Raw genomic sequence first — 9806 nt, 5'->3', positions numbered from 1 at the left:
CAGAGCCACAGTTTTTGTCCTGGATTGCAAACATACTTAATAAGATCACGACAAACACGGTCAGCCCACAGCAGTTATGGAAAATACATCTCCCATAAGTCCACATACTTTGTTATATGTTGTCTGGAAAATTGCACTGAGCGTATCCTACACAGACATTAGCACTGCAGTGCTTGACAATTATGTTCCACCTGTAGACCATAAGAGTCAAACACAGAACATTTTCTTTGAACAGGCTTTCAGTCTTAACTAAGCAAACACATTTTATCGAAATGTAATTAATTCTCTCGTGTTTTAAGAGGATTTGTATATTCTGCTGCTGGCATTAGCGAGGCTTTGAGCTCTATGAGCGACAGAGGCTAGTAAGAGGCTGTAAGACGTAAAACCCACTCTAATAACCAGGCAGGCGAATTTCAATGAGCCTCCGTGCTATGAGAGTCGGTGCCTGGTGCTTGGAGCAGCTCTGAGCCGCGCGTCACCGCAGACGAAGCCGTCGCCGCGCAAATTAAGATTTACGACGGAGCCTCTCCAATGCAAAATGACAGGCAATTGATTTTTCTTTGTATAATTAGGCCTCTGAGCTGACGTCCTTTTGAAGTGCTCTCAAAACGCGTGCTTTAGAGCACGGCCTAGCAGGCCTGGGGGTGTGGTCTGTTAGAATGTTGAGAGTAGCTAATGCCAACCCAGCAGATGTAGCTAACGCGTATATGGCAACAGCATGTGACCGCACCGGCCAGACGGAATCAAAGCTGCCCTCTCTGCCGGTCGCAAAGTGCACGACGGAGGCAACAGCCAGAGCAATCTGGCGCGTGCAGTGTGCGGGGAGCGGCGCGTGACGGGGTCCAGCCGCTGTTCCCCGCGGCAGCCGGCGCTCGCTGGCGGGCAGACTCCAGTTACCGGTGGCGCCGACTCGCTGACCTTTCCTACTTGTGGTCCTGTTCGATCTCTGCCATATGTTTTATTTACTCTGTTCGGAAAAGTCGTTTGCATCGCGATACTGCATCCCCTTAATGAGGAGTGAACAAAAAGGCTTTTTTGCAGATTTCGGCCATGCTCCGGTGCTCTGGTCGCAGGCCGAAGGTGCTCGGGTTTCTCAGACAACACGAACAATTAGCGGAGGCCACAGAGAAGGAGGGCGGTCGCGTGCTAATTACCCGCGCACACGACCAGAGGGCACAGGTACGGGTCAGCGATCTAATGCCCCACAGCCGCAACCTGTCCGCATTGACATAGAGGGGACACCGTGCACAGAGTGCGCGGGTTAGAAGCTTGAGATGTGTATGGAGAATTATCTCAGGGTTGGCAGTATGGTTTTCAGTTCCTGGCCGAGTTACACTGTATTTGGCTCCACTGCGATACTTGGATGAAACGCTAACTAACGACACACTTATTCAAGGAAATATCAAGGCACCAAAGACATGAAGTGGGGAATCAGGCGGTAGCAGATGCCGACAGGCCTTCAGGTCCCCTGGTGACTGTTAGGAGTTTAAAAGCCTCGGAGTGAGGGAACTTCTCGGCCAGGAGAGGAAAGACAGAGTCAATAATGATCTCTCCTGATGAGATGAAAGAGAGACATGAAAGTGTGTAAGAGTAGTGGGAGCTGGACTGCAGCACTAGAGGCCTGGCTGTGTGCACGTGTGTGTGTGTGTGTGTGTGTGTGTCTGCAAGCTTTTGCATCTTCTAGAGGTGTGTGTGTCTACAAGCTTTTGTATCTTCTAAATGTGTGTGTGTGTGTGTCTTGATGTTTTCAGTTGTTCACTTACAAGTTTTTATGTGTGTGTCACACAACACCAGTGGCAAACAAAACCTCAGAGCCTACGCCTGCCCTCACGCATGCACACCCTCATCACCAGCTGTCCTGTTCAGCTACGCCCGCTCTCACGCATGTACACCCACATCACCAGCTGTCCTGTTCAGCTACGCCCGCTCTCACGCAGCTACACCCTCATCAACTGTCTTTGCCACCTGCCAGTTACTCCGGGCCCTCTCGTAACGCTGCTCAGCACTTCAAACGAAATTTCCATCACCATTAGCAGCAGCGTTGCATGCCTGCGTCGTCTGAAACTTGGCGTCTCCTCAGCCTTGGTCTGCTTCCAGTGAAACTTGGTATGTCTCCAGTGAACCAGGCAGCCATGCAGGAAGCGTGTGTGTGTGCCAAAGCTAAGACATGCTACACAGATGTTTACAGCTCTGCCACCTGAACCGCAAAGACTGCTTGTAAACTACAAAGTGTTCCTTGCAGGTTTCCAGACAGAACATGGTGATACTCGGGGGCGAGGATCTCGGGTGGTGATGGTGTTAATAGTGGAGAAGGTGGGGGCCTTTCACTGCACATCAAGGTAGAGCTGCTTAATGATGTCACTCATGTAAAATTATTGCTTTCATTTCCCAAACCCAAAGCTAACATTATTTTGTTGTATCATTAGTTTCGAACACAAGTGTTACATTCCAAACAGAAAAGCATTCAGTTTTTGGTTCATCTCAGCTTTGATATGGATCAGCATTAGAGCTAACTGCTTCTAGGGTTACAGCACTAGAGCTAACTACAGTTGGGGTTATAGCACTAGAGCTACAGCACTAGAGCTAACTACAGCTGGGGTTACAGCACTAGAGCTAACTACAGCTGGGGTTACAGCACTAGAGCTAACTACAGCTGGGGTTACAGCACTAGAGCTAACTACAGCTGGGGTTACAGCACTAGAGCTAACTACAGCTGGGGTTATAGCACTAGAGCTAACTACAGCTGGGGTTATAGCACTAGAGCTAACTACAGCTGGGGTTACAGTACTAGAGCTAACTACAGCTGGGGTTATAGCACTAGAGCTAACTACAGCTGGGGTTACAGTACTAGAGCTAACTACAGCTGGGGTTATAGCACTAGAGCTAACTACAGCTGGGGTTACAGCACTAGAGCTAACTACAGCTGGGGTTACAGCACTAGAGCTAACTACAGCTGGGGTTACAGCACTAGAGCTAACTACAGCTGGGGTTATAGCACTAGAGCTAACTACAGCTGGGGTTATAGCACTAGAGCTAACTACAGCTGGGGTTACAGCACTAGAGCTAACTACAGATATTTACTGCTCTATCTGGTAGTAAATGCACCCACTCTTTTGGGAAACAGAACTGGAGCACACGTTTAAAATCTTGGCATTCAGTCCAGATGCAAGTCGCAAGAAATGACCAGGTGCAAGATTCTTCCTTCACAAGTAGGCTGACTCTGCCCCCTTGTGGACAATATCTAAATTTCAGGATGTAGCATGGTCACAGGTGGACAGTGACCCCACAATATATAGTTTGTGTGCCAAGTAATAATACCTGAAACACAGCTGAAGAAGCTGGTGGTTCCAACTTAACATACGATGTAAGAGGTACAAGTTGGTCTCTTTAGTCCGGAAAGCTAAAGGCATTGGTCTTGGGAAGTGTGTCGAGATTTTGCTTCCTCTGCAGAGAGTTTCAGGCAGTGGAGATATTCAGTCAGTCGAAAGATTCGGTCAGTGGAGAGATTCGGTCAGCAGTTCTTCAGAAGCAGAGTTTTTAAAGCCACAGTGCTGTGCAATCAGGTGTGCTAAACAGCAGAGAAAAAGTGATGAACTTTGCACTTCTATGGATTTCCAGGAGTGGATGATTTGGGTTTGACACACCTGCTTTCACAGCACAAGAACGTTTGCTTTAGCAACAGGGTCTTCTTTGAGGCATTGTTATGCAAAGGACCATTCCATACTGGCACTTAAGTGACAGCACCACGATGTGTGTGTGTGTGCGTATGCATGCGTGTGTGTGTGTGTGAGAGATAATGAACACCATCTGCCTTAGCTGGCTACACCTGGCTCATGTCAGTGTGTGTGAAGGAGACTGAAGGACTCATGGACCTACAAGGTGCACGCTGTGGATGGAACAGCGCTGGTGAGGCTCCATTAACTCTGTCTAATCTCCATTACTTTAACCTATAGAAGTCCATTAAAGTTAGGTCATTTCATTAGAATAGGTTTAAATGAGTGAGCGAAGACTTTGAAAGACTTGGGCGTTTACCCAGTGTTATTTGTAACGTGTATCATGTAGGCTGCACCATATGTAGCTCGCCTATGTAATGTATCATATTATAGTGTATAATTTTATAATGTGAAGATGATCATTAGGTATTATTAGGTGTTTCATTGCACCATAAACCCTCTTGCTTGACAAATAACTGATGATCAAAACCAAGGACTTCTGATGATGAAGCTGTAGTCATGGCAACCAGTCAACACACACACACACACACACACACACACACACACACAGAGCGATGGCAACAGCATCTGTTGTCACAGTTCTTATTTTTCGTTAGGGACTGTTTGTTTAGAAAACACAAACCACCAAATATATCTGATGGTAGTCTTGGGTAGGGATTCAAGATGCAAGCCCTATTTCGATTGGCTTCTTCTTAAACCTCAAAACCCAGCTTCCCCAGTGCTTGTCTGTGGTGAATGAAACGCCACATTTCTCTGGCATTGTTACTGGCCTTCAGCAAATGGGTGGTCTGGAGTGGCTACTGATTTCTGGAACTGATACAGATATCGGTGTCAGTAATAGCTGAACTACTCCCAGAACACATCCAAGCAGTTTCTTTAAAATTGCACATTCTGAATTGCCAGAAATGTTAACAAGGCTTTATGACATGACAAATATATATTAATAAATTAAAACACTGTCCCTTGTGTTTATCGTGCTGGTTTAGACCATCATAAAGGTGTAGCCAGAAAACATTTACATACAAGTTTCCGCTTCTTTAGCACCCTAAACTACCTTTCAAATATGAGGTTGTGACCATAGTTATTAAGTAACTGCCAGAAACTAGCAGTCACTTAATCTTCCTCAGAACCTGGTAAAAAAATCCAATTTGAGAACACAGAAGCATGAAATCAGCCTTTGTAGTTCTCCAACCTCCACATTCCAAAGTCTCAGATGAACGGTTGTCTTGTGATGTGACCCACAAAAAAACAGCCTTCCAACTTAAAGGCTGCTTCCTATTACAGAGGTTTTATACTCTAATGGATAGGGAGAGAGAGAAAAAGAGGGAGAGAAAGAGAGAGGGGAAACAGAAAGAAAGAGTTCTTCGCTGAGGCTGGGATCAGAGAGTCGTTTGTTTGTCAGTTTGAGCCTCATTACGGCCGGATCTGCTTACGGGGCCTCATGAGTGGCTCCATGGGTCCAGGTCTGCCGGGCCCAGTCCAGCTGAATGGGAACCAACCTTTTCACTCCATCTCCTAACCCTGAAAGTTAACAGTGACTCAGAGACCCTCTTCACCAAGTCTCCTCTGCCTTCTGTGGGCTGCGGTTTGCTTAAAAGTTTTATTGACCTACCCAGACCTTGAAATTGGAAATTGGACACTGAAGCAAAAAACTATTTGTATTACAACAACTAGGAAGAAAAAGTATAGCCTATTTCTTCTGACTGTGTCTGAAAATGTGTTGCATGGGTAATCCTGTAGAAGGGGTGAAAAAGCACGCCCAGGCCCTGGGGGGGGCAGTAGAACTTTGATTGGGATGTATTCAGAGAAGGATGAGAGATATACGGTCTGGTGTGAGAAATACATGAAACAATCCACTGCTTTTCCACACTCCTTCATTATGTACTGATGTCATGACTGAGGTGGTCTGGGTCTCTGGGAGGGGGTTGTTTCCTGTGTGACAGGGTGTCATTTTTATTAAGGTTTTTCTTTTATCTTGTCATTGGAGGAAAATGTTTGTTGGTTGTGGTGTTTAAAACAGATGCTAAAAAGAGGAGACAGGCAGGGGAGATATGTTGGTATGCTGCTGTACTCTGATCATCCTAACCCCTGAATAAACAGATTACTCACTCATCTGAAACAGGAATGCCCTTACTAGGATAAAGGATCCTAACACTAGTTCAGTGCTTTCTGGGTAATTATTTTTAGCTTGCCTGTTGGATAATTCAGTAAGGGCTTTCTCTGATTGGGTTAATCTGTCTCAGTGTCTCAGTGCAGTAGCTCTGTGGTACAGATTCCTCAGACTTGACTCAAAGTCAAATGTGCTTGCTGGGAGCTTATGGGCTACCGCTAAATTGGAGTGGTTATTTAGTGGTGAGTTCGGCTGTAGTGGTTATTTTTGTTTTGCAAATCTTAGCTAATTCTAAGAGGGTGACACAAAGGCCTGTCAAGAGAGTCACGATCTTAGTACATCATAAATGAGGGTTCCACCCACCCCTATACTAACTCCTGATTGGTTAACAGAAATAATAGGTGTTCCACCCATCCCTGTACAAACTTCTGGTAGGCTATCACAAAGAACAGTAGGTTCATCCACTCCCGTGCTAACTCCATGTTGGCAAACAGAAAGAACAGGGGTTCTACCCAGCCCTGTACTAGCTCCGGGTTGGCTAACAGAAACCTTGTACCTGTGTAGGTGTAACTCAAAAGCCTTTGTGCTAAAATCATCCTGCTGGTTGTTGATTCCTTTCTTCTAATGGAGCTCAGAGATGTCCGTGACTGTGCTACATGAGGACGCAGCCGGTATCCAGCCCAGGGATTTGCACATCCATCTGGGATTAGCCATGCATGAAATGCACTGAGACTTGAAAAGGCACAAGGGCTGGACGAGGACTTAACTAAATCACTTGTGATAAGCAGACAGGACAGAAACATTACAGCTCCTGGCGTTGATTTCCAAGACTCCAAAACTAGGCAGTGGATTCATATTTCGGAAGCTGCTTGAGATGGGAGGGAATGTTCTGAGCAAATTGGTTGTCTTCCTGTTCTTTAGTGGTGTGCGACTGAAACATGGGTACAGAGCACAACACGGTGCTAGCAGAGTTATTCATCTCATGCCAAGTTGCCCGGAAGCTGGCACAGAGAAGCTGAAATTACAGTACAGTCCCACTCTGACATTTCAGCTCCCGAGCTAATCACATCACACCCCCCACCTGCTCGCACACTCCCTCTCTGACTCTTACACTCCATATTCATGCCTTTACCCACTCATGTTCCCGCTGCACACACACGCCCCGTATCCTCACGTCTTCTTCTCCCTCTGACGGCCCTTTTTATTTATGCAGAGATGCAGAAGGTTTCTTACACAGAGCGGTAGATTACATCTGACATTTACAGACGGCACTAATTACAGACAGTGGTAGTCCTTAGTCACCGGTAGTAATTGCAGCAGTGAGTCAGTTATTTACTGAGGCACGGCGTCTTTAGTGGACGGAGAGAGAGAGGCATGTTGTAGAACATGTCCTGTCTGCACTGGCTTGGAACTACTTATTGCACTGTAGAGATGGTGATAAGAACGTCCCTAACCAGGTGGCCACCACCACTCATGAGTTTGAAGCATGTTTTGGTTTCGGCGAGGCCACAGCAACACTGAAACTGGGTTTGCCAGTGAATCTCCAGGTGGACTCTATACACGCTGCCCCATAGGAACTGCTGCCCGCACGTTAGCTTCATCAGCATTTCTTCTGCCTAGGACATGACAACATGGCACGGCCGATGGTCAAATGTGATCTAATTCCTCGAGGTAACAAGAAGCTCGTGGCACGTCCCATAATCCCACGGTAACGCCCTCAAGAGCAGCTGTCAGCTGTCACCGGCAGGCCATCGAGCTGGAGTCGAACTCCGTCCCAACCTAACCCTGTTTCCACGCCCTCCGCACCTGCTCCACCCTGTTCCACGCCCTCCACAAGCACGTGCGGTGCAACTCATCGCTCAGATATCTGTGAGCTAGGCCACCTGTGGACTCGGCTGGGCGCTGAGGCCAATACCAGGGGCCCGACAGCGGGGACTCGTGTGTGTCATGACCAGCTGAGCAGGACCAGACTGTGTGTGACCATGTGTACTGCTATTGCATGAGAAGTCTGGAAAAATATGTTGAAATACGATACAAAATAAAAACGCAAGCTCGTTGACCTTGTGCATGGCAATAGTTCTGAATGTGTTCTTGGATTGCTGATAATCTTACCCAAGAAAAAGAAATATTTTTGTATTTTGACTTACTACTTTGTAGAACTACAATTATGGGAACCACAGTAATGATAAGCACATGAATATTTGATAAACTTATAAAAAATGAGAACGCATTTGCATTCAAGTATTTTTTATGTTATTTGTACAGACGAATACATAAATAACAACATGTGTGTTGGGGTCTCTCAGGCCTCGGCCCCTGCCAACCACCCGTCTGACTTCACACACCATTAGCACAGAGGTGTTCAAACACAGCCCTTTAAGTGAGGTGCTCACTTACGTTCTTCCCGTGTGAAGCCCCCATGCTGAGGCAGCCTGCTCTGGGCTTCTCGGCTGGGTCTCGGGTTCCCAGGACTCCCTGCGCGTCTGCCCAAGGTGCAGGGTGAGGCGCTCCCGGATCGGCACTGTGCCTGGCAGCCTGGCTCCGTGGAGGGAGGGGAGGGGAGGAGAGGAGGGAGCCGTGGGACCAGAAGGAGAAAAGATTCGTCGCCCTGCCCCTGGAACCGTCCCAACAGGAGGGTGTTCCTGCAGGACGCTATGGTTTTATTTTCACCGTAACCCGACGACCATCAGAGCAGCTGTGGATTGTGGCGGGAGGGGCCCGCCATGGCTGAGCGGGGTCCGTTTAGGTGGCACGTGGCGCCGAATCCCTTGTGCCGGGCGAAAAGTGTGAAGAAGCGGATTTGAACGCAAAATCGGGGAGGGAGCGGGGATGCCAGACAGGAGTGGTGAGGTCTAGCAGAGGAGCAGATGCCTGTTGCTAGCCTCCCCCTACTCCCCCTCTCCCTTAAGCCCTTAGCTGCCACAGCCAGATTATGCTAATTGATGGTGACGGTGGAGGAAGCCCGAGGCGGAGCACGCGGTGGCATGGCCCCAGGGTGACAGGAGAGGATCTGGAGTCACGCGGGTGCCGTGTCGCGATTAGCAGACTACCAGGGAGACAGAAGCCCCCCCAAGGCTCTCCTCCGAGGGCCACGCTAGTCTGGAGCAGGGCTGGGTCACATCAGGAGTCGTGCTGCTCCTCAGGGAGCCAGCTTGCCTAAGGACCAGATGCCACCGTCTGGGAAAGTGTCCTGGGATGATGACAGTGCAGTTTTTTTCTCTTCTGAAGTAGGGGAAGCTGGGGCCGCCTACAGAATGCCTCTCGTCAGTGACCAGCACCACCAGCACCACCAGCACCGTCAGCACCGTCAGCCCTGACCCTCTGGATCACTTCCTTACTTTGTGGCAATGAATGTTCCCCAGGGTATTATAATTATCATCGTGCCCTAAAGAGCAAAGATTGCTAAATAAAGTTCTTTTTATTGTCAGTCGTGTACAGACAACCATGTTGTCCACTTCAGCATTACCATGATCAGGTACATCTTCGCTGATGCTGATTGCGCAAGGCTACAATCAAATTAGGTAGTAGCACCGAAAAATCTGTCATTAGTCGTCATGGCACTGACACCTTTTAAAAGAACCCAAAGGCTGAAACCAGTGTCGGAATGTGCTGTATCTGGGCCACGCTGCTCAGCTTTCCAGCTCACCTCTGTGGCAGTCCTATCTCAGCTTTAGCCTTGACTGCTTGGCTACACACTAAGTCTTGGAACAGTAACTAACTGTGGCCTGACTTCTCACACTGACCCTTCTGAAACCGACCTGTCCCAGTAACGACTGGTGAAGTGTCCCAGTAAGGAGTGGTATGTGGCTTCTCTCAGTGTCCACACTCCTTTACTGATGCTGGACATCCCGCACACAACACATCAGTGCTAACTTGAATTTGTTTTAATGCAATAGCAATTAATAGTATATTCTACATTTGCATGTACTGAAACAAGCTAACCTCCACCAATATACATACAA

Source organism: Brachyhypopomus gauderio, unplaced genomic scaffold (genome assembly GCF_052324685.1).
Source record: "Brachyhypopomus gauderio isolate BG-103 unplaced genomic scaffold, BGAUD_0.2 sc66, whole genome shotgun sequence".
NCBI lineage: Eukaryota > Metazoa > Chordata > Actinopteri > Gymnotiformes > Hypopomidae > Brachyhypopomus > Brachyhypopomus gauderio.
This window is presented reverse-complemented; position numbering follows the sequence as displayed.